This window comes from Myotis nattereri (genome assembly GCF_964212035.1).
Source record: "Myotis nattereri genome assembly, chromosome: 9".
Taxonomy (NCBI): domain Eukaryota; kingdom Metazoa; phylum Chordata; class Mammalia; order Chiroptera; family Vespertilionidae; genus Myotis; species Myotis nattereri.
In genome coordinates, this window is record NC_138084.1 from 38178960 (window position 1) to 38203257 (window position 24298).

Consider the following 24298-nt stretch of genomic DNA (forward strand, 5'->3'; position numbering starts at 1 on the left):
CTCTCCCCCAGCGCCCTCTCTCTCTCTCTCTCTCTCTCTCTCTCTCTCTCTCTCTCACACACACACACACACACACACACACGTGCACAGAGACAAGCCATCCTAGACTGGCCCCACTCTAGTGCAGCCAGTTCTCTCTGGACTCTACCCTAGTCTTCCCAGAAGACGCTGCCTTCAGGCTTCCATGGCAACAGAAGTTAGCTTCCTGGATGGTGAGCTACAACAAGCCCTTCTCTCTGTCTAGCTTGGGGGGCGGAGGGGGGGGCGGTTCCAGTGGATACAGGCTGGGCATTTAGGCCTGAGCTCCAGACTCCGCTTGGCCATGGCTCACCTTGACCCTGGGGCAAACCCCCAGCCCTCTGGCCTCAGTGTCCCCAGGGCTCAGCGAGGGTGACACGACACCCTGACCTTTTCAGTTCTGACACTCTGACCCCAGCTCGGCCACACCGACTCTAAGTCATTTTCCTATATATCAGAAACATCTAGCTAAAATATAACAAGAATCTTATTCACCAGGGCAACAGAAAACATATCTAGGAAATGTCTCAGGCATACATAAAAACACATTAAAACTCTACTAAAGCAAACTAGAAATCTTAACTATACAAATACCCTTTCTTTCTGTATGGTATTGTCATTTTGTCAAATTAAGTTAGAGATTTGATACTATTCTAGTCACAAGTACAGTCAGATTTTTTTCAACTGGGCAAACTTATTCTAAAATTCATCTGGAAAAATCAGCCCATTTTCCAAGATAGCCAAGAAAATTTTATAACAGAAAAAAAATAAGGAGCCACTTGCCACATCAGCTCTCAACTTGACTGTGTGTCTGAAATAACCAATAAACAGTGGCGCTGGCACGGAATGACCAAACCGACCAATGCAATGTGGAGGCAGACCCGTGCGTGCAGAGGGAACTGGCTTATGATAAAGAGAGCAAAACAGTGAAGAAATGTTGTGCTGTCTCCTGCATGGTTTGGAGACCAGCTTGCTACCCATTTAGGGGTAAATGTCAAATGCCTGCCTCAGATCACATACACAGGTCCAAGTAACAAATGGATTACGGATTTATTAGGAAAGGGGAAACAAGAAAACTGCAAGTGGAAAGTGTTAGACACTGTTTTTCTAGTCGTGTAGGGAGTAGGGGAGCGTTTCTAAGTATGTCTGTAAATCCAGGAACCATACAGATTTTATCAGGTCAGAAACAACGGTCTTATCTCTATGGCAAGAGATGCTACAACTGAAGTGAATGCGAAGTTGGCAAACATGCACTGAGGAGGCGTTTCATAAACGCTGGGGAGAGAGCTGACTGACAGTCTTTCTGGGAGGAAATATGGAATATCTTTATGACAGTCATTCTTTTTGAGCCATTTATTTCACTTCTCTGAAGCTATTCTAAGGAAGTAATCAGGTGAGCATAGAGATTCATGTACAAAGATGTCCATCACTGAGAACTTAGAAATTATGGAAATAAAACTGAATGTATAAATCAGTTTCAATAAGTCCATAAAAGAACTGTTTATACAGCCATTAAAAACAATATCTGTGTAAAAACGTTTAATGATGTGGGGAACTATGTTGCATGAACACTTTCGGTGACAAAACATGCTACGTGACTTTGTGAAAAGGATACATGCACACACCCACAACATACCATCACCACTTGTGAACAAACTCAGACTCCATACTGTTCTCCAGATAACGCCTGAGATACCCCCCCACCCCCAAACAGCACCTAAACAGAGTTTAAACCCATGTTTTTCAATCCACAGTTCTCTGCAGCAACAGTACAGCACAATACAACCTAACTTTTAGAAGTTACTCAGCCACGCTCACGACTCCATCCGCTCCCCTCTGCGCCGCTCCCTGCTGCTCCCAGAAGAGCCACAGGAACCAGCTGTGGGCATTAGCTCCCGAGGTTTCCTGCCTCACCTGAGTCCAAGCTTTTCCTTTGTCAAAACAGCTTTTTTAAAAGGATATCAGTGCAAAGTTTGTAAAAATACATCCCCAAATGGACACAAGTGCTGTTGGTGGAACAAGTGAAAATTAAATGGTTGAGAAAAGCATAGGAAGAAAGAGTTAAAGGACAGAACAAATGTATTTTTTCTTTAAGGCCTTATTTTTAAGAGGATAGACTTCACTGGAGGGAAAAGTAAATAGTGTTTACCAGAATTTTGTTTTCTCTTTATCGCATGGTTTTTGCTTTGTGGTTTGGCCTTACTTGTTTTTTCTTTTCTTTTCTTTTTCTTTTATAAATTAAGTTACCAACAGTGGGCTCTTCAGAAAAGATTAAAGAAAAATGTATGAAGGAAAAGGTGCTCAACTTCATTACTCACCAGGGAAATGCAAAGTAAAACCACAAAACCATGCACTACACGCTCACCAGAGGGGCTAAAATGAAAAGAGAGAAAAGACCGAGTTTTGGGAGGATATGGAGGAACCAGGACTCATATTTCCGGTAACATGCATGGGGAGAACCCTTTGGAAAACTTTGGTAGCATCTACGGGGGCTGAACATAAAACTCAGCAATTGCACTCCTCGGCACATACCCCACAGAGATGTACACACACGTACAAGAATGTGCACAGCAGCCCTGGTCCTAACTGCCAAGTGCTTTCAACTTCCCAAATGCCCATCAACAGTAGAATAGATACATACATTGTGCTGCTGCAGTCACACAATTAAACACCACACAGTGACAATGAACTACAGGACTACGTGCCTAACACAGATGAACCTCACAAATATAACACTGAGGAAAAGAAGCCAAACTTGAAGAGTAGATGATGAATTATCCCATTTATATAAAAGCCAAACAAAGGCAAACTTCATCTATGATGTTAGGAGTCAGGAGAACTTCTTTGGGAGGGAGAAGGGGTTACAAGGGTGTTGGCAATATCTGTCTCTTAGTCTGGGTTTTGTTACCATGACTGTGTTCCGCTATGAGAACTCATTATTTGCTGTGCACTTGAAATTTGTGTGTTTTGGCTGCTCTGTCTGTGGAGTAGCCGCTCTCAAGTCTCACTGCTTCTTTCACTTAAAAAAAATGTGCAAAAAATTTTTGTGCATATTTATGTACACTGTACATACTTCAAAAACTGAAAAATATCGAAATGTTAATAGGAGTAACCCCCGGGTGTTGGAATTCTAGGTAATCATATTTTTCCTATATTATTCCATGTATTCCAAATTTACTACAGTAAGCATGTGGCCATAAATTTCTGTGACTTTATTTTACAATATATGTTCACACACAGGAGGCCACCGTGCTTCCAACAGGTGCAGGGAAACTGGCCTGGGCAGGAGGCCACCACCTCTCTTCCTGAGGGTCCATGTCCGCTCTCCTGAGCCTGGGCCAGTGACTCCCAAATCGGTCTGGACATAGAGTCACCGGGGAGCTATTTACCACTTCAGATACTTGGGCCACACTCCCAGAGATTCTGATTTTCTTGATCTAGAATGGGGTCCAACATGGTACCCCTCAATTTTAAAGTACTGAGACTACGAACCACAGTGTCTGAACTGGCAAAGCTTCCGCTTTCCCCAGGGGAGAGCTGCCTGAGGCACGGGGAGTCCCCACTAGAGAAGGTTGTGAAGTGAGGACCATGCCCTAGGATTTGGGAGCTTCCTAGGAAAACAAGAGCTTAGAAAGCCCAAGGTAGCCCTGCTCCAGCCGGACAACAGGAGAGGGAGTGGCAAAGCCTTTAAGAAAGAGCACAGATGGCCCAGCCAGCGTGGCTCAGGGGTTGAGCATAGATCTATGATCCAGGAGGTCACAGGTTTAATTCCTGGTCAGGGCACATGCCCAGGTTGCATTGTGGGGCTTGTAGGACACAGCCAATCAATAATTCTCTCTCATCATTGATGTTTCTCTCTCTCTCTTCTCTGAAATCAATAAAAATATATAAAGAAGAAGAAGGAGGAGGAGAAGGAGGATGAGAAGGAGGAGGAGGAGGAGGATGAGAAGGAGGAGAAGGAGGAGGAGGGGGGGGGGAAGAGCACAGCTGTGGAATCAAACAGAAGATGGGATCAGATCCTGCTCTGTAAAAGCTCTTAGACCTTGGACCTACCCTCCCTGAGGCTCAGCTATATCACAGAAATTCACAGGGAAGCTAACATCTACCTTCATAGAATTACAAATCTGAAATAAGACACTGTATGTAAAACATTTAATTCAAAGCCCACACTGGCCAGGGAAGGAATACATGTTTTAAAAATAAGTGTAAGATAGCTCATTGAAAACCCCAAACTTCTTTGAAAGATAGAAAGAAAACCTAAATAATAAATAAATAAATATCCTGTGTTTAATGAATCAGAAGATTAAATTCTGTTAAAGTGACAATACCTCCCAAATTGATATACAGATTCAATGCAATCCCCATCAGAACACCAGCTGGTTTCTTTGCAGAAATTGACAAGCAGGTCCTAAAATTCGTATGGAAATTCAAGGGAGCCAGCATAGCCAAAACAATCTTGAAAAGCAGAAATTTGGAGTGCTCACATTTCCTGACTTCGAAACTTTCAACAAAGCTACAGTAATCAGTAATCAAAGCAGTGTGGTGGTGTAAGGACAGACACAAATCAATGTAGAACTGAGAATCCAGAAATAAACTCCCATTTACAGTCATCTGAATTGTGGCAAGGATGCCAAGACTACTTGATAGGGGAAAAACAGTTTTCTCAGCAAATGGTGCTGGGACAACAGAATATCCTAAATGAAGATGACCTGAGACCTATTACCTCACAGTACAGATACATACAAAAATTAACTCAGAATTAATTACAGACCTAAATGTAAGAGCTAAAGCGATAAAACTCTTAGAAGAAAATACAGGCATAAATCTTTGTGACCTTAGATTAAGGAAGGATTTCTTAGTACAAAAGCACAAAGCAACAACAGAAAAAACAGATATGTTAAACTTCATTAAATTTAAAACTTTTGTGTTTCACCATCAAGAAAATGAAAAGACAACCCAAAGAATGGGATAAAGTATTTGCGAATCATTACCTAATAAAGGACTTGTACTTAAAATATATGTTTACAAGTCAATAATAAAAAGACAACCCATTTTTTTTTAATGCGCAAAGGATCTGAATAGACTTTTTCCCCAAAGAAGATATACAAATGGCCTATAGGCACATCATTAGTCATTATATCAGAGGAATATAAGTCAAAACCATAATAAGATACCAGTTCACACTCACTAAATGGCTACAATCAAAATCACAGATGAAACAGGTATTGGCAAAGAAGTGGAGAAATTGGAATCCTCAAACATCGCTAGGAACTGAGTGTGCACTGGTGCAGCCACTCTGGAGGGCAGTGTGGCAGTCCCTCAAAAGGTGGAGCATAGAGTTTCCCGGAAGTTCTACTCCTATATGCCCAAGAAAAATGGAAACATGCCCACAAATGTTCACAGCAGCATCCTTTATAATAGCTAAAAAGTGGAAACAACCCAAATATCCATCAACTGATGGATGAATAAATAAAGTTTTTACAGCCATACATTAGAATAGAATCTGGCAATGAAAAGAAATGATATAGGCTACAACACAGTCCAGGGAGCAGCTCCAGCCATCAGCTTACAGACGGAAGCTGACGCCATGGTAACGAATGAGACCACCAGAGACGAGTGGAAGGGAGAAAAAGAGACCAGGCAGAATCCTGAGACACATTGGCATGTCCAGGGTGAAGAGGAGAACATCTCATGAAGGAAACAGGCATAATGATCCGCGTGGGAGGCGGAGAGGAGAGCGGGGGTCAGGGAGCACACGGGAAGAGCGCGCCCAGGGGCAGGGGCACTGGGCTACGATGAATGCTCCTGAGAAGTAAACTAGGAACCGAAAGCCTTCCGCTGGATTTGGTAAGAATCACCGGAGACCTGGGCATGAGAAGGGTGCTGGGGGCGTGGAGGCAGAAGCCGGGCTGCAGTGTATTGAGGACTCGGCAGGATGTGAGGACGCGGAGATAATCACTAACTGGACTCCAGTAGGTCGGGCTGAGAGATAGGAGCTGTAAAGTCTAGGTATTTTGGTTTGGTTCTTCACTGGGTTGCGATGGAAAGAGCTAGTGGGGCCGATGAAAACACAGAGAAGGAATGCTGTGTCCCTTCGCAGCTGTAGCTGAACCATCTGACTTCACCATTAATACGGCCATTCCCAGCCTGTGGAGATCTGTCCCTACAGCTCAGCTCTCAACCCTGAGGCTGCCTGGCCTCTCGCCTCCCTGGTCCATCCACTGACAGCCCGGCGTGCCCATGCAGGACTGGCCACCACAGACGGAACGTCACACTGTGGGCGCCATCTTGAATTATGGTTTTTAAGGGATACTGGTAGAGCGCCTTTCCACATGAAGAGGCAGAGTGGTGTTGGGGGCCCCGGGAAGAGAGGCAGAAAGCAGTCATCCCAGACACGCAGCACGGCCAGGAGTCCCTGCCAGCCAGCCGCCAGCAGCAGAGGCACAGCCCACAGTCTGCCCAGGGCCTCGATGAAGCCAGGCCGCAATCAAAGAACCGCTCCCTCCCAGGAAGGCTCGACTCCCCCCCGCCCCCCCGCCCCGACACAGGAAGGCTGGCTCTCCGGCCTGCAGTGCAGAGAATGAGCCTGGGGCCAGGGGCCTATTTTCTAGTCCTGACTCTGCCATGAACTTGCAGTGTGACCCTGCCCTGAGGCCTTGGTTTTCCTGTTAGACAAGGGGTTGCACGTGAGATCTCAAAGACTCTTGCAACCTTGACCGTGTGTGGGTGGTGGGTGCACCAGCTGCAGAAGACAGATGCGCTGCAGTCTCCCAGCCTTGGAGTCAGACAGCGGAGGAGCCGTCCGCCTGGGGCTCCCACTGGTATTCCTCCCCCTCCCCCTCCTCTTTCCCAAGAGTCTCTGAAGTTGCTCAAGTGACACACCACACCTCCCATCTTTCTCTTCATGAGATTTTCTTTCATCTAAAAAGTCACCCTGGTTTGAGGCTGTGCCTATACAAGGAGAACACGGGAGGCCGTGGCCATGGGGCCATACCTGAGACCACGGCTCTGCACACAGCTTCCCTTTTAGGACACCTCATCACAGACCCCACCAGACACCCAGGACCCACATCCCTGAGGGGGCAAACCAGAGCCTGAGATGCCCCCCTATTTCTCTGGCCTGGTCCCTGGAAAGGCAAATAGATTCCACAGGCGCTGGGGACCCTCAGCAGCCATGCTGCAGTGGAGAGGGGACCCCGTCATCTTGTCTCATTTGTACACAGGGCCAAGCCCCCTCCCCGACAGGGCAGCTGTTTCTGCCCATTCCTTGGGCCAAAACTACATCCTAGGGACGCTGCCATCAGTAGAGTGCAAATGAGGTCCCCGCCAGGAGTCCTGGTGAGACCCATCTCCTGACTGTAGAATGCGGGCCTGGGATGCCGGCGGGACAAGTGGGATGCAGGTCTGAGTATCCAGACAGTGGGAAGGAATTCCCTCCGTGGTCCAGGGAAGGCCTGGCTGAGAGTCCCAGGACTGGAGCCCAGGGCTCTGGGCCTTTGCATGGGCATCACCTGGCTGAAGTCAGGGCCAAAGGGCCACTGGAGCATCCAGCAGCAACAGACCAAGGCCACAACAGCCACAGTGAGCGTAGAGTCTGGTTAGGGGTCACACCCTCCCTTGGACCCCATTCCACACACACCCCAGCACACATGGTGTTCATGGCCACCCAGACGCCCACGTCCTGCCCACCACCTCCCTGCACAGCGTCCTGCGGGTGGCCTTTCCCAGCCAGCGCTCCCTTCTCCCCAGCCAGCTCACCGAGCGATCTCCCTTCCTTCCTTCCAGTACTTCCTCCTGGTTGTTCTCCTGAGGAGGAAAAGCAGGGGTGACTCCACGCCCGTGTTGCCTCACCTCAGCATTCCTGCCCCTTGCCTGGCCGGACCGTGGTCACTCAAGGCCTCCCGCAGGGCCCCGGTCTCAGCCGCGTCAGGTGGGCGTTAAGTGGGATCAGGGTGGAGGGACTTCCGTCCGGTGCTCCCTCTGTGGGGCCCAGAATGAGGGCGGTAATGACCAGAGCTGTGGGAATGAAGCAGGGGCGGGTGGAGGCTGGGAGGAGGAGCCCGCCGAGAGGCAGAGGGCAGGAGCCAGAGCTGCCAGGGGCAGAGGCCTCCCTCCGTGTGGAGGCAGCCCCCGGGGTCCGGTGCAGGCGGAGGAGCGAAGCCTCCTCGTTCACCTGCCCACAGCCGAGGCTTCGGAAGGTGTGCGAGGTGGGGCCCCAGGTGGCGATGGAGAAGGGAGGCCTTGGAACTGCACAGGGGTGGGGTCACTAGGGGGTGGGGTGGAGTGGACGTGAGGTGGGGTCCATGGGCTAAAGGTGGGGGTGTTGAGTGCTTACCGATCTCTTCGGTGGCCCCGTTTCAGGGGCCCAGGTTTCCTTTGTTGCTTTGAATGCTGAGATCCCATGGGCCGGGGAGTGCCTCCTGGGAACAAAATCCCTGTCTTGGCAAAAGGGCGCAAACCCAGAAAGAAAGCCCAGGGATCCTAGGCCCCATGGCAGAAAGAGGATGAACAGAGTTTGGGGGCCGGTCCTGTTTGGGCTACACACACAGCCTGGGGCCTGGTGCAGTTCCTTGTCTCACTGGGCTCAGTCCTGAAGCCAGCACAAGCCACTGGGTGTCTTCCTCCATCACCGTGGCAATCGTTAGACCAACACCGATTCATTAGGACATGGACACCCTCTCTGCTGGTCACAGTCTCCCTGCTAGGCCCTTCAGGACCAGGCTAAATCCCCAAGGCCTAAGCAGCCATGCCACCCAGGGACACCCAGCTGCTAATTTCCACAGCAACACACAGAGGGTATATCCCTGCATCTGTGGTTACCATAGCAACCCAGGCAAAGCCAGATGCACTGAGGATAAAGGCCCCATCTGGAAGACCACAGCCAGAGGACCACATTCGTTGGCACTCTGTGGCCAGCTCTGGGCGAGGTAGGGTTCCACAGCAGGCTCTGTGCTGAGGGACACACACATTATCCATCTGAGGGACGATGGGCGATCTAGAGTTTCCTCATTTGTGTCCTTAGTTTCTTGTCCTCTCTCTCCACCCAAGGACTACCTGAGCGATCTTATCCCCTCACAGGGCTTCCACTCCCACTCCCTTACATCAAGGACCTCCATGCCTACATCATGGGCCCATCCTGCTCCTAAAATCTAAACCCCTCCATCTACGTGCTCTCTGGACACATGGACCTGGATGCCCACAGCACTTCACACTGAGGTGCGCAGCTTGGGCCTCCGTGAGCCTGAGCACTGATCTTGTACATTCTGTCTCTGTGCGTGACAACCAGCCCCCCAGGCACCACCATAGCTTCCTGCTTTTCTTGTCCACCTTCTCTGCCAACGCAGACAGCCATCAAATAAATCCTTCTGACATCACCTACCAGGCACCTCTCAACTGCACCACCACCTTGCTAGTCCCACATCCATGCTAGGGCTGCCCTGTCTGCTGTCCAGATCTTGGGCATCAGGATGGTGTCTGCCTCCAACGTGCTCCTCTAAATCCGCCCTCCGCTGGCACCAGAGCCAGCTGCGTGCTAAATGCCAATCTGATTATGTCTCTGACCAGACCCTGCCTACACCCTCCAGACGCTCCCGCCGCCTCAGGGCAGAAGCTAAGCTGCGGTGCTCTGCCCAAGTCCTGCCCGCCCAGTTTATTCCATTCCAGGCGCTCGCGCTACGTCCGGGTCACGTCCCCTCCGCCTGTCTCTCCCCTACATCCAGTCCACTTCGTCCCCCGTCTTGCCCACCCTTGGCCACACTCTTCAGTGGGTGCCTAGAAGAATAATCAGGACTCTGGGATTCGATTTCAAGTGTCTGAGGGGAAAGTGATGCCTAGGTGCAAACCCGGACGTTGCTGACCCCACTCCGATTAGACCCTGGAGGCCGCGGCCCTTCGGTCTTGCCAAGCAGACCGGAAAGATTTGTGGGGAGACTGCGAGCGGCTGGGGAGGAGGGTGCACAGCCGAGCCCGTTCCGGGAACGCCCATGGCCTCCGGAAGACGGAGAACCGCAGGCTGTCGGCTGAGACTGAGCTGAGAGGGCATCTCACCCCCAGGCTTCATGACACAGGTGGGAGCGTCAGAGGGAGGAAGGGTCAGGCAGGCCTCCCAGCCTCAGCCCTCTCTACTGTGACCCAGTCTTCCGAGTGGGGCAGCCTCCGGGTGGGGAACCGTGTGCGTGTGCCTGCCCGGGACGGGAGGCCTCACGCCTCTGGCTCTCATAAACTCCCAGGTGTCTTCTGTCCTGCTGAGGGCTGCATGGAACTTTCCAGTCAGGGTCAAAGGGCATCTCAAAGCCGATACTCAGACCACCACCTTCTCAAGCACAGTGCACTCCATGGTTCCCTTCCTGTCCAAGATCTCAGGTTTGCGCACTGGTCCACACATCAAGTCAGGGGATGCGAACCAGGAAAAAGCCCTATCGACTGCAGGTGACGCCCGGCCGCCTCCGAGGAGGCCCCTCCTCACCTTGAGGCTGGGTGGGGCTCAGCTACATGACACGCTGGGGGAAGGATGGACAAAGAGAATCAGGGACCTCAGCGCTGAATCAAGTGCATCCCTCAAGGGTCACCCCTCCCTGGCAGGAGGCCCTGTGAGGCGGAGCTGATGGGCAGGTGACGCGGCAGCCTCCCTGCGCTCACCGGCAGCGTCAGGGCTCTCTCCTGGGCGGTCCCTCAGCCTCTGCGGTGGGCAATGTCTCCGCCTCAAATCAAGGCCAAGCACACTGCCCTTTGGCTCTAGTTCTGTGCTCCAGAGCCCTGCAGACAGGACTGGCCGGCTGGCCGCGCTTGGCCGTGTTAGGGCGCTTGCACACGCTGGCTGCTTTCATGGTGGGCACGGCCTTCGAGGGAGGGCGCTATGGTTGATATTTCGCAGGAGAGGACATTGAGGCTCAGGGGAGGGAGCCGCCTCGTCAGTGGCAGAGCAGGCACTGGGTGCCCTGCTGCCAGGCTGGGCGACTGGAGTGTGCGGCTCTCAGGTGCTAGGGAGGCCTCAGAGGGAGGCTGTGAGGGCAGAGCGCTCCCAACACATCTCACCTGAGAAGCCGGCCTCCCACTGTGATGGCTTCTGGGCACAGAGCACAGAGCGCCCCAGCGACCTAGGCCTGGGCCTTGGCATGACAATGCCGCAGGTTCCAGGTAGGGTTTGGCATCCCGGGCACCCCCTTCAATAGGGATCTTTCTGAAATATTTAACCCTTAGCACAGCTCAGGGAGGGGGTAGGATACAGGGGAGGGGGGGGGGCATTCTCCAATGACCCGTGTGCCTCAGCTGTCAGGTCCTGCTCCGCAAAGCAAAAGCCCTTCAGCGAGTCCGACCCACCCTCTGCAGAGGCTGCTTAGCCAGCATCCATGCCTACGTCAGCGACTCGCCTCCCTGTCACACAGATCATCACTGTCTTCCGTTAGCCACACGCTGCCCTCTCCCCGGGAGGGAGTCAGGTACATGTCATTTCCTCCATCCCCATCCACGTCCAGCCATGTCTCAGCTTCCTTTGAGATCCGTGCATCAGGGACTCGATCGGGCCTGCCTGTACTTATCCCGCCCTGGCCCGCATGATTATAGGAGTGCAGCAAGCCCAGCGTGTTCTGTCCTCAATTACCAGAGTAGTTACCATGGCAACCTGCAGGCCCTCTCGGAGGTGTCCGAGGATGAAGCAGGTCCGGGGAGTGGGGTGGAGAACGGGCATTCAGGGAGGACAGCCTATGGGGGGGCCCAGTTCAGACAGAAGCTGAGCCCCAACCCGAGGCAGCAGACAGTGAGAGCTGAAGGGAACAGGGGTGCAGGGCCCAGCAGGAAGTGGGGAGCAGGGCCAGGACCAGGGTGAGTTGAATGAGGCATTCCCCTGGGGTATAAAATTTAAGAAAGTGCCAAAAAACTTAGTGACCAAGATAAATGATATTTAAATCAAAAAGAATGTAAAATTATCTTCAATAAAATATCAATTTTTAAAACACAGACAGGGTCCTCCAGGGCTGGAATGAGGGTGAAGCGAGGGAGGCCGCGTCCTGCACCATCTTTACTAAATTTTTGGTTTTGTTCATTAGGGATGTTTCTGCATCCATTTTGCTAATTAAAAATTATTGTATGAGAATGTTACTCACCTGGGTGACTGAGCTTTTGGGCAGTTCCTTAAATTGTGTGCCTGCCTCATTACCCTAGTCTCAGGCCCGGAGGGAAGACAGGCTGAGTCAGGGGCAGGAGGGAGCCTGAGGCAGCTGAAAAGGCGTCATGTGACAGGGAGCCAGGGGACAGGAGTTCCTGTCAGTTCTGACAGAATCCAATTCAGGTTTTACAAGACTGTGCCACTTGAAGGTTGCTGTTGGGGAGCACAGGTGCCTAGTATGCACATGCCCCCCCCAAACTACGGGGATGATAGTAACTCAGGGGGGGGCTCCCACCTCCTGCCCTCCCTCAGGCTGGCTGTGGAGGGGATGGGAGGGGAGAAGAGGGGCGGAGGGGCGGCAGGGGAGAGGCTGGCAGCTTTGCGCCACTGGCAGCAGGGTGGCAGATCAGCTGTAATTGCCTGAAGCTGAGAGGCTGTTGATAAGTGTTACTAATAATCAACCTTCAGATCTGACACCAGCTCAGGCTGGGATTACTGTTTTGAATGGAAATCGAACCCAAACCAGTAATTACCCAGTGAGTGATGCCAGTCTTCCCTGGAGCCTGCTCTAGGCAGGGAAATGGCACCTGCATGTCGGTGTCAGCCCTCAGGGAGGGGCTTCCTCCAGCCGCCTCTTCCCGAGGGCACCCACTGGCCTGGCCTGCCTCCCTCAGTGGGACAGTCAGCAGAAGCCCCCACCCTTCTCCCCAGACACTGCAGTGGGAGGGATGCCCACCCATCGCCCACCCATCGCCCCTGCCTCCTGGCAGAATCCCGGCCTCAGACCTCACTCACGCCCAGACTTGGGCTGGTGGAGGGCCCTTGTGGACATTGTTCCGAGCTGTCAAAAGCAGTTTCTGGGTTCATGGAGGGGGAGGGTGGTGGCTGTATTCCCCGATACACATGCAGCCCTTGAAGCCTCTGGCAGGGACCCTTGGACAGCCACACAGTTTCCCCGTTAGACCAGGAGGCCCCTGGATCGGCCTGAGCTGGGGCCAGGTGAAGGGGCGAGGCCACCGCAGGCGTCGAGCCCACCGGCCCGTCTCCACCCCGATGAGCAGCGTGTGCTTGCTCTCCGTGCCAGACCAGACCAGGTATGCCTGGAAACTCTCCCTGGAAACAAGCAGCATTCTCCGGCCCTAGCCTGTGACTCCTCAGTGCCTCTCACCCTGTTTGGGGAGCCCTAAAATGCTGGCCCCACCCACAACCAGGCTGGACAGGAAAGGCTGCCCTGCCCCTGCCCCAGCTCCCTCCCACCACACTGGTGCAGTGCTGGCATATCATTCACCACACACACCTTCTGCCCTCTCCGCTGTGGCAGGCCCTGTGGCCCAGAGGAGAATAGGACAGTCCCTGCTCTCAAGGAGCCCTGGGGAGGAGGAGGATGAGCAGGCTGGTCATGGCTGATTGGTACAACTGCAGTTAGTCCCGAGTAAAAACGTCCTGAAATGCAGTCTGGAGGTGTTGCTAAGCTGCCTCAGCAAGGAGACGGGGCCTGGAGGGATTCAGAGCGTATGTGTCCACAACCTTTCAGGTTGGAAGTGGACAGCGGAACACAGGCAGTGCCGAGCACTCAGCACCCTACGCAGAGCGAGCCGACACCTCGAGGGCGCCACCTAGTGACGGTGCAGCAGGAATGCAGCTCTGCCTTTGGGCACTGGGATACCCCTCTGCTCCTCTCTCCCCCTGAGACAGATGCGAGAACTCAGCTGTGCGAATGGAAACTGGAAAGTGGTCCGGCTTCGTTCACAGCAGCTGGAACCTGGGAGAAAGAGGCACGAGAAGCCCCAGGATCTGGAAGCTCTTGGGCCGCAGGCAGGGGAGGGGCTGGAGCTCCCGGGACCCTCCAGGGCACACTGGTGCCCTGTAATTCTCTGCTCCCTCATCAGTGTCTCCCCACTGCGTCACGGGGGCCTCAGCTCTGTCCGCTGATCCTGGTCTGGCCCACCGGGAGAGCTGACGGAGAGCCCACACCCAGAACCGGCCAGCTCAGCCTCAGGTGCTGTGACAGATGCGGGGCCCAGAGAAGCTGTGCTCACCATCCGCTCACTCACCTGGACAGCTAACTCAACGTGCAGTGCCCAGGCCTGAAGAGCAGGCAGCCTGGGGCGAGCCAGGTGTGTGCGGGCGCAGGGGGAGGAGCGAGGGAATGTGCCCAGGAGCAGCGGGGAGAGGGAGAGAACAGACACGTGTAGGGTAAAGGGGAACATGCACTGGGGGTATCTGAGAGGGGTGAGCAAACATTTTCTTAAAGGGCCAGACAGTAAATACTGAGACTCGCAGGCGGTGCTCAGCTCGGAAGCTGTGGTGTCACGGCAGCCAGAGACCAGTGTAAACAAACAGGCGAGCGTGTGTTCCATTCAGCTGCTCCCAAACAGGCTGCCAGCCCACCTGGCCCCCGTTTGCCTATTGGATCCAAACTCACTACCCACCGCAGGGGCCGTCCATGCTCCACCACCGAGGCCACAGCCCAGTCATAACTTCATCCCCAGACTGCCAACAAGTACCAGAGGCTCAGGGACTAGCAGCTCACTGCTGCCTCCTAGAGCAAGGTTGGAGGTGGTGCCACAGGGGCTGGGGTAGAACAGGTCGGGTAGTGAGAAGCTTGGCCAGGGGACCCCCAGATCGCAGTCCTGCCCTCGCTCCATTTTCCCCCCCACACTCACCTGCAGAGGGAGGCTCTGCGCAGCCGCAGCTACTCCCCGTCCTTCCCCACTGGGATCTCTCACCGTCCAGCTGATGTCCCTCCAGCCCCTTCCCCAACAGGAAACCCTCAAAGGCGGGTGGGGGATGGGACTGAACTGCCCCAAGGACACGCCACGGGACAGATGACACCCCGGAGAGGACAAGGTGGCCGGAGGGGGGAGGAGGTGTAACCCAGCACCGGGACCCAGGGGCCAAGGAGAGGCCAGGCTGGAACCGACCCCCGCCCCGCCAGGCGGGGCCCAGCCGGCGCCCACCGGGTCCTGGGACACACCACCGGAGCCCGCCCGCGCCAGCCTGCCCACCCCAGCTCCGTCCCCGTAGGTGGCGTCTTTGCGAGAAGATCACCAGTCCCAGGCTCAGGCTGGTCCCTGGCCTCTCCGGTTACACTAAAAGTGAGACAGGGGAAGATGCTATCTGGGCGCACGGAGGCAGCGCGGGCTCATCCAACATTGATGCGGCCCAGACTGCCCCAGAGCCCCTCGTGGGGGGCGTAGGGTCCCAGCTCCCATGTCCTTGAGAAGGATCAGCATGGAAACGCATCGCCAACGCCACACAGGTACCTTCCAGCCCCTCCATCCAAGGACCCCTCCAGTGCCGCTTTCCCAATCATGCCTAGTCCTGGGCCAGAGGAAGGGGCAACATGCCCCTTCTCCCCCCTTTCCCCATCCTCTCCCACCTGTCTCGGGGCAAAAGAGGGAGGGAGGGTGGGAGCTGGCTAGTCTCCACATGGAGTCCGTTCCCTCCAGCACATCTGCCTCCACTCAAATGCACACCCCCACATAGCCACTGGGTGGCGCACACGCCCCTCCAGCAAAGGTGCCCTAACTCATCAATATACATTCAATTGGGCACACATGCCCTGGCATAACATGCACATACTCAGATATACCCTCACTGGCACACTGAGTTGCGCACCCAGGGATACACACCAATGAAGCCTTCTCCCAGCGGAGCCCAACCCATCACTGCCTCTGCTCTCGATACTTGGGATGGAGAGAGGGCACCGCCCAGAATGCCCCACCCAGAGCACACTGGACTTTGGAGAGTCGGTGCAAGGCAATGCCCTCTTGGTGCCCGTGGCATTCCTGGTGTGGTGTTTAGTTGGCCTGCAGTGCCGAGAGGGAGGGCCTGGAGGCAGAGCCAGGTTGGGATTAAGTCTTTGCTGAGGAAAGTGACCCTGTGAGATGATAATCCTGGGTTCCAGTTACCCTCGTGTAGACCCTCCCTGGCTCCCAAGGTTCCCAGATGCTGGGCCCTCATCCCCCTGACTCAACTCTGTGCCCCTCATTCTTATTCTAGGTTGCAGTCGGCTGGTGCGGTTCTCTAGCATCACACACCTGTGGGAAGCTGCCTCCTGGCAACAGCAAGGCCAGGCGGTTCCCTAAAGCCTTAAGGGGCTGACTTCCCCACAACCTGGCCTGCCACTCACCAACAGACCCCGCCCCCTCCCCAACACACACACACCACACATCTAGGTTGTTCTTCGTTCAGAATACAGAAATTTATGCATGTTTTTTGGTGATGGTTGTCATTGAAACTCACTTTTCTCTGCATATACAGCTACTGTTGTGTCATGCACGGTATTAAGAGGGAGGAGAGAGGCTTTTATTCTTTTGAGAAGCACACTCCCATGTTTAAAATAGTATTTTCTACGGGCCTCATGGTTGAAAGCATACTCTCCCAGTGCTGGTAAAATGAACTTGTGGGATCCAGAGAATAATATATATGTACTAGTGCCCCGGTGCACGGATTCATGCACATTGAAAGGAAATTAATTAGAAGGTGGCCAGCAGGGCTGGACTGGGTGAGACAGGCTGGACACATCCTGGAGCCAACCTCCCAAGGTCCCTCCCCGGCCAGCCAGCAGCACCTGGGGCGGTGTGCAGCTCGAAGGGCATCTGTGGAGTGAGCGGGGTCCCTAGTGGCCTGGGGGGATCAGGCTGAAACTGGCGCTCTGATGTCCCCCAAAGGGGTCCCAGATTGCTAGAGGGCTGTTCTTGAGTGATGCACCCCAGAATTAGGCTCCCTCCTCTCTGGTTCCGGGGTGTGTCACCCGAGAACCGCCACTGCCCAGTCACCTCAGCTCTGCAGCTCTTGCGTCAAGCATCTGCCCCCTGGTGGTCAATGCATGTCATACCTACTGGCCAGTCGAACGGTTGCTTAGCCTTTTATATATATAGACTAGAGGCCCAATGCACGAAATTCATGCAAGTGGCTCAGCCCTCGCAGCCCCGGCTTCATCCCGAAGGTCTTCCAAATGGTTGTTCTGCTGTTCGATCTAATTAGCATATTAGCTCTTTATTATATAGGACTAGAGGCCCGTTGCAGAAAGATTCCTGCAAGAATAGGGCTTCCTGAGACCGCGCGAAGCAGAGAAGGGAGCGAAGCCCACCGAGGCAGGCTTCGCTCCCTTCTCCGCTGCCTCGCTCCCTCCCTTCGCCACTTAGCCCTCGGCTCCCTCCCTTCTCTGCCACCTGGGCTCTCTCGCTTCTCCGCCACTTTGCTCCCTCACCCGGTCACAGATCCAAGGCCCGGATCCCCCGGGCAGCATTGCGTGCTGCCGGCCCCGCCTCGCCGGGTCAGGGGTCCGGGACCCGGGGCCTGCGGGCAGCATCATGCGCTGCCAGCCCCGCCTGCAGTATGCAAATTAGCCGCCATCTTTTTTGGTGGTTAATTTGCCTATCGCACTGATTAGCCAATGGGAGGCATAGCAAAGGTACGGTCAATTACCATGTTTGTCTACTATTAGATAGGATGTTAGAGTTATGATTTGGGAAAATGTATGTTACTGATGATGGCTATATTTTCAAACTTACTTGCTTATCCTTCCAGTCTGTTACTTTAAGATAATGTGCTTCTAAGAATGTTCCCAGCTTTGAATGGCAAAGCCTAAGTAGATTAGTTTATACTCTTGATTAAAGAGTACCATGGATATTAAGAAATGCAATTAAAAATACTATAAATATTACAAACTGAAAAAAATAAAAAAGGAGAAACAAGATCAGACCCTCTGCCCAAGGCCTCAGAGGGGGCCGGACTGGGAACACACACCTGATCCAGATCTACCTGCTCAACTTCAGGATACCCCACTGTTTGGGGTGCTCGGGATGGACAGAAAGGAGTGCTCCCCTCCCAAGCGCATGCTGGGCCAGCATCCTGGATGGGACCCAGGCTCCGCTGGCATTATCTGTCATCCAGGCACAGGCTTTTCCAGAGGGAAGGAATTAGGTGTCTCCGGGTGCCTGTGAGCCCCTGCTTATCAATTGTTCTCCAGACTATGGCTGTAGCTGGCCCTTCCTTTTACCTTTGGTCACAGGTATGATGTCCCCGCCCCAGGGTCATTCTGCTTGAATACCTCCAGTGACCCTACTTGGGAAACCACAGTGCCTGATGACTTCAAACCTCAGTGTAGGCAAGAACCAAAGGGTTTGAGAAGTCCTTGCCTCGCCTCCATGACTGACTTCTCTCCCTTTCCCCTCATCACCCTGAGCTGCGATCACATCAGCTGCATGGGAGACAGACCAACCTCCACCCACCACCTCCTCCAGAGCTATTCCTCCAATGACCGTGGCACCACCATTCCCATTTTCCCACCCAGGCTAGGTCCCATACTGCTAAAAATCCACCAAGAGCTGCTGAGAGCTTGGAACAAAGCAGGACCTCCAATCACCTGCCTCTGGTGGCTACCTCAGCTGCCCCTGCCAACAACCCCTAAGTTGGCACTACCATGGCCAAGGCCTCCAATCCCGACCTTTCCTGGCCTTTCCAATCATAGAACACACTCTGAGGTCATAGGTCACGTACTTACAGAACCCCAGAACTACCAGAGTGCTTCGTCAACCAGTCCAGCCCCTTCAACTGCAGGGGAAACAGGCCCAGAGAGCCAGTGACTTGCCCAGGTCAGGATGGGAATTAAAGGCTGTTAGAATCAAATCCTGGACCCCTGACTCCCTTCACAGAGCTCTTTCTAATACATTGTCCTGCTTCATAAACACAGTAACAGACAGTAACAGCATCACCTCCTTATTTCGGGATAAGCTGCTAATGAACCTACCTGTCACAGTGGTCAGCCCAGCTGCCTCCCCCTCGCCCCCGCCCCCCTGGTTGGCCCTGCTGCTGCCCAGTCCCTGCCACCTTCTCTGCTGATTCTGAGCCCAGCAGTCAGGACTGGAGTTGGCTGGTGGGTCCAAGTCCTAAGAGAGGGCTCCATTTCAGTTCCTGATCTACTTGTGACTTCTCCACTGGGGCTAAAGCCCCAGTCCGTCTTGGAGAAGTTGAATCTTGTCACCCATGCCTCAGGCACTGGCTAAAGTCCCCAGCCCCCTGCTTCAGATGGGTGACCCCATCTGGCCCTGCTTCTCATCCCTGTAACTGTGTCTCTCTCACCCAACGGGTTCCAATTGGTTCCTACCAGGTCTTTATTAGTCATGCCTCTCCAATCCCTGGACTGCCTCCCTAGCCATGGTCCTGACCCATCTCAGCCTCCTCTGCTTTCCTGCCCACTCACCTCACAGAACTCCTGATTACAAAGGCAGAGCCTACCTGAGTCACCACGCTTATCTCTGTATCTAGGAATGGCCTAATTTTCAATCAATCCAACAGAAAAGTTCTAATGTTAGTGGAGGAGCCCTGCTATGGGCCAGGAAGAAATAACAATAGCTACCAATTACATGGCACTTACTATGTGCCTGTCACTGTCCCAGGCACTCTGCATCTATTCAGCCTTACACACATTAGCACGTTTAATCCTCACAACAACCCTATGAGATACATACTCCTATTACATCCAACTTAAAGATGAGGAAGTGGAGGCTCACAGCAGCTCAGTAGTTTTCCTAAGGTCAACAGTGTGCTGTGCAGGTGATCAGAATACTGTAAGGGAACAAGGAACAACTTTCTGGAACACTAGAAAGCGGAAGCTAGAGCCACTGTTCGGAGTTCCTGTGTGGGTGATGAGAAAGGTTTTAATAGTGGAGATGCTAACACAACGTTGTGAAGGTAATTGATGCTACTGAGTTGTACAGTTAGTGAAATGGCTAATTTTATGTTATACATATGTTACCACAAAACCCTCCACTGTATTGCTATACACTAGTCATGAACAATTGAACAATAAAAAAATTAAAATACCATTTACAATGTTATTGAAAAATATGCAATAGTTAGGGATAAGTCTTACCAGAGGTGAAAAACTTATACACTGAAAACTATCAAATATGCCTGAGAAAAATCAAAGCTGATCTAAATAAACAGAGATATACCATGTTCATAGGTTGGAAGGCCCAATATTATTAAGAGTCAACTCTCCCCAAATTGATCTATAATCAAAATCCCAGCAGGTTGGGATTTTTTTTTCTGTAGCATTGGAAAATTTCACTTAAAATTAATGTGAAGTTGAAAATGACCTAAAATAGCCAAAACAATTTTGAGAAAGAAGAGCATCCTGGTTTCTCCAGGACTTGGGTAAAAGAGTCTCTCCAAATCACTCCTTCTCTCTTGTTCTGACTTCACACTTACCAAGCAACTTTTGTTTTTGTTTTTAATCCTCACCAGAGGATATTTTTCCCATTGATTTTTAGAGAGGGTGGAAAGGTGATGAGGAGGGGGAGAGAGAGAAACATTATTGTGAGAAAGATACATTGATTGGTTGCCTCCTGAACAGGCCACAAGCTGGGACTGAGAACCTGCAACCCAGGTATATGCCCTTGACCAGGAATTGAACCTGTGACTCTTTGGTGTTTGGGCCGATGCTCTACCACCAAGACACACTGGGCAGGGCACCAAGCAACCTTTTGATTTTACTTTCCAAGTAGCTCGATTTGAGATTGGGGATGGGCCCTGGGCATAACTACAAAGGGATCTTCACAACTGTGGAGTAATGAATAGGCATTCTGGTTTGAAAAAAAAGAAAAAAGGAAGTTGAAAGTCCTGAACAACCTGATTTCAAGACTTATTACAAAGCTATAGCAATCAAGACAGAGTGGTATTGGTGTCATGAAAGGCAAACAGATCAGTGAGGCAGAATGCATAGTATAGAAATAAAAGGACAGCTGATTTTCAATAAAGGTGAAAAAATGGGAAAGTCCTCTCAACAAATGGTGCTGGAACAACAGGATAGCTTCTCTCTCTTTTTTATTTTTTAAAAATATATTTTATTGATTTTTTACAGAGAGGAAGGGAGAGGGATAGAGACTTAGAAACATTGATGAGAGAGAAACATCAATCAGCTGCCTCCTGCACACTCCCCACTGGGGATGTGCCCGCAACCAAGGTACGTGCCCTTGACTGGAATCGAACCTGGGACCCTTGAGTCCACAGGCCGATGCTCTATCTGCTGAGCCAAACCAGTTAGGGCTCTCTCTTTTTTAAATGAACCTCATACCATATACAAAAGTTAACTAAAAATAGAGCACAGACCTAAAATATTAAATCTAAAATTAGATGGTTCCTTCCTAGGAGAAACATCTGTCAGCTTGAGGTAGGCAATGATTTCTTAGATATGACACAGGAGCACAATTCATAAAAGAACAAATTGATAAATTGGACTGCATTAAAAGTAAAAATTTCTGCTCTTCAGAAAACATAAGAGAATGAAAAGAAAGACAGATTTGGAGAAAATATTTGCAAGTCATAAATCTGACAAAGGACATGTATCCAGAATATACAAAGAACTCTCCAAACGACAAAAATAAGGAAAAAAAAAACCCAATTAAAATATGAAAAAGGTTTTACCAGATACTTTCCATATGGATGGCAAATAAGCACATGAAAAGATGCTCAGTATCATTAGTCATTAGGGAAAGACAAATTAAAATCACAATGATATTCCACTACATGCCTATTAGAATGGCTGAAACGAAAAAGACAGTTATCGCAAGGATGTGGAGGAATTGGAATTCTATACACTGCTTTCGGGAATGTAAAATGGTATGATCACTTTGGAAAGTTACAGTTTCTTAAAAAGTTAAATGTACACCTACTACATGACCTCGGTACTCTACTCCTAGGTATTTACCCAAGAAAAATAAAAACATATGTCCATACAAAGACTTCTGCATGAAGTCACAAAGCTTTATTTGTAACTAGAGGCCTGGTGCACAAAATTTGTGCGCTGGGTGGCCCTCAGCCCAGCCTGCACCCTCTCCAATCTGGGATTCCTTGGGGATGTCTGACTGCCAGTTTAGGCCTGATCCCCTCTCACAATCCAATCCAGGACTGCTGGCTCCCAACTGCTCACCTGCCTGCCAGCCTGATTACCCCCTAACCACTCCCCTGCCAGCCTGATCGACATCTAACTGCTCCCCTGCTGGCCCGATTGCCCCCAACTCCCTCCCCTGCTGGCCTGGTCGCCCCTAACTGCCCTCCCCTGCAGGCATGGTCCCCCCCAACTGCCCTCCCCTGCAGGCCGGTCCCCCCAACTGCCCTCCCCTGCTGGCCTGATCGCCCACAACTGCCCTCCCCTGCCGGCCATCTTGTGGTGGCCATCTTGTGACCACATGGGGGCAGCCATCTTGTGCGAGGGCATGGCAGTCAATTTGCATATTGTCTCTTTATTATATAGGATAGCCAAAAAATGGAAACTACCCAAGTGTCTACCAACAGGTGAACCTATAAACAAACAAAGATATCTCCATATAATGGAAGATGACTCAGCAATAAAAAGAAATGAACTATCAATTCATGCCACCACATGGAAGAAAATCAAATTGCTCTGCTGCGTGAAAGAAGCCAGACTACAAAGAGAGTACATACTGAATGACTGAATTTATACAAACTTCTAGGAAATGCAAACAAATCAGGCCCATGCTTCCCTGAGAACTGGGAGGCAGAGAGGCCCATTTCCGTGAAGGAAGGAAGGAGAACAATTTCCAGGTTCAAGATGTGGTGAGAGCAGAAGCCAGAGAACAGGGTTGGAAAGTGACGGTTAACTATTAACAGCTGCTTTTATTTGTTTCTTTTTGCAGGAAAAAGTTTAGTAACTATATAGAATTACCTCAATTTAAAAGTCTCCTCCCATATATGTATTAGACCTTTGGCATATGCTACCAATTTTGTCTCCAAGAACCTAGACCAGCTGTGAGCAAACTACGGCCCGTGGGCCGGATTCGGCCCGTTTGAAATGAATAAAACTATTGAAATAAAAGACCGTACCCTTTTATGTAATGATGTTTACTTTGAATTTATATTAGTTCACACAAACACTCCATCCATGCTTTTGTTCCGGCCCTCCGGTCCAGTTTAAGAACCCATTGTGGCCCTCGAATCAAAAAGTTTGCCCACCCCTGACTATACTCTGAGCTCACCTGGAGGAAGGATTTATGTCTTTTTAGCTCTTTATCTCCAAGGTGCTGCACATAGTTTGCACTTAACACATTGTTGAGTAAGTGAATGAATGTGATTTGGGATCAGAATACAAGCTTGAAGGTTTTGTTATTTTAAGTTTACTATCCCCATCATTTCAGAGTTCCTCTCCAGAGAGCACTGCTTTTCAAAAGGGCAAGCTCCCTGGGATTGTGAGGGACAGCAAGCTGATTGCTAGGATTGTGCAGTGAAGGGCTGACCAGGAAACAGAATCAACCTGGGCATGTGCTCTGACAGGGAATGAGCCATCACCTCCTGTTTCATAGGTTGCTGCTCAACCACTGAGCCATGCGGGCCAGGCCGGCGTCATTGCACCCGTCCTGTGGGGCGGCAGGACAAACTTGAGTAGGTTTCCAGGCTGAGGACAGATCTCCAATAAAGAGAGGGAGGGGAGATGGAGAAGGGAGATGGGATGGGATCAAGGGGAGAGTAATGGGGGTGGGGGCGAGGGTGTCAAGGGGAATTGGCCTGCTTTCGGGATAGGAGGAAAACAAGGGCTGCCAGAGAGATGCCAGAAGGTTTTGGCAGAGTGAAGGGAAAGGCAGCAGCGGGGAGCAGGTCTTCAGGGCGGTGAGGGCAGCGAGTTAATGAAGTTTCTCCTCCAGTTCTCACCTTTTAGGGTCATGGATCAACAAATGTAACTCCAGAATTCTGGAGAGCGACATGGGATTACGAACTTTAAAAACACAACAAAAATCAACTCTGATCCTGGTTTAATTTTTAAAGGAGGGGGTAGCGTCTAACACACCAGAAAATAGTAGAAAGGACAAAAATCTTGCAGTAAATCTACTCCGCTTTATGACCAACTCACTCCAACGTCCTCATTTTTCCCATTTCACCCGGAAGGATGAGTCCTTCCTCCAAGACCAGCGCGTGGGCAGCGGCTCCAAGCCGCCCACGCGCGCAGCAGCTCTCCGTCCCCGCGGGGCGGGGGGGGGGGCGCACTCCGCCGGGTGCCTGCCAGGTCCCCACCGAGGGTCCCGTGGGGCGCAGACCCGGGAGGCGGGCCTGGAGCCCAGCGGCGCCCCACCCCTCGCCCGGCCCGCCCCTCGGCGCTCTTCCACGCGGCTCCAGCGCCCACCGAGGCCACGAGTGGGGTTGGGGAGGGGG

At 51.8% G+C, this 24298-nt stretch overlaps 1 protein-coding gene across 1 annotated transcript in view; it reads right to left on the reverse strand.

Annotated features, from left to right (window-relative positions):
- The window catches only part of TUB (TUB bipartite transcription factor), a 72497-nt gene that overhangs the window by 47763 nt on the left and 436 nt on the right, over window positions 1–24298 (reverse strand). The gene's annotated exons all lie outside the window — the stretch shown is intronic.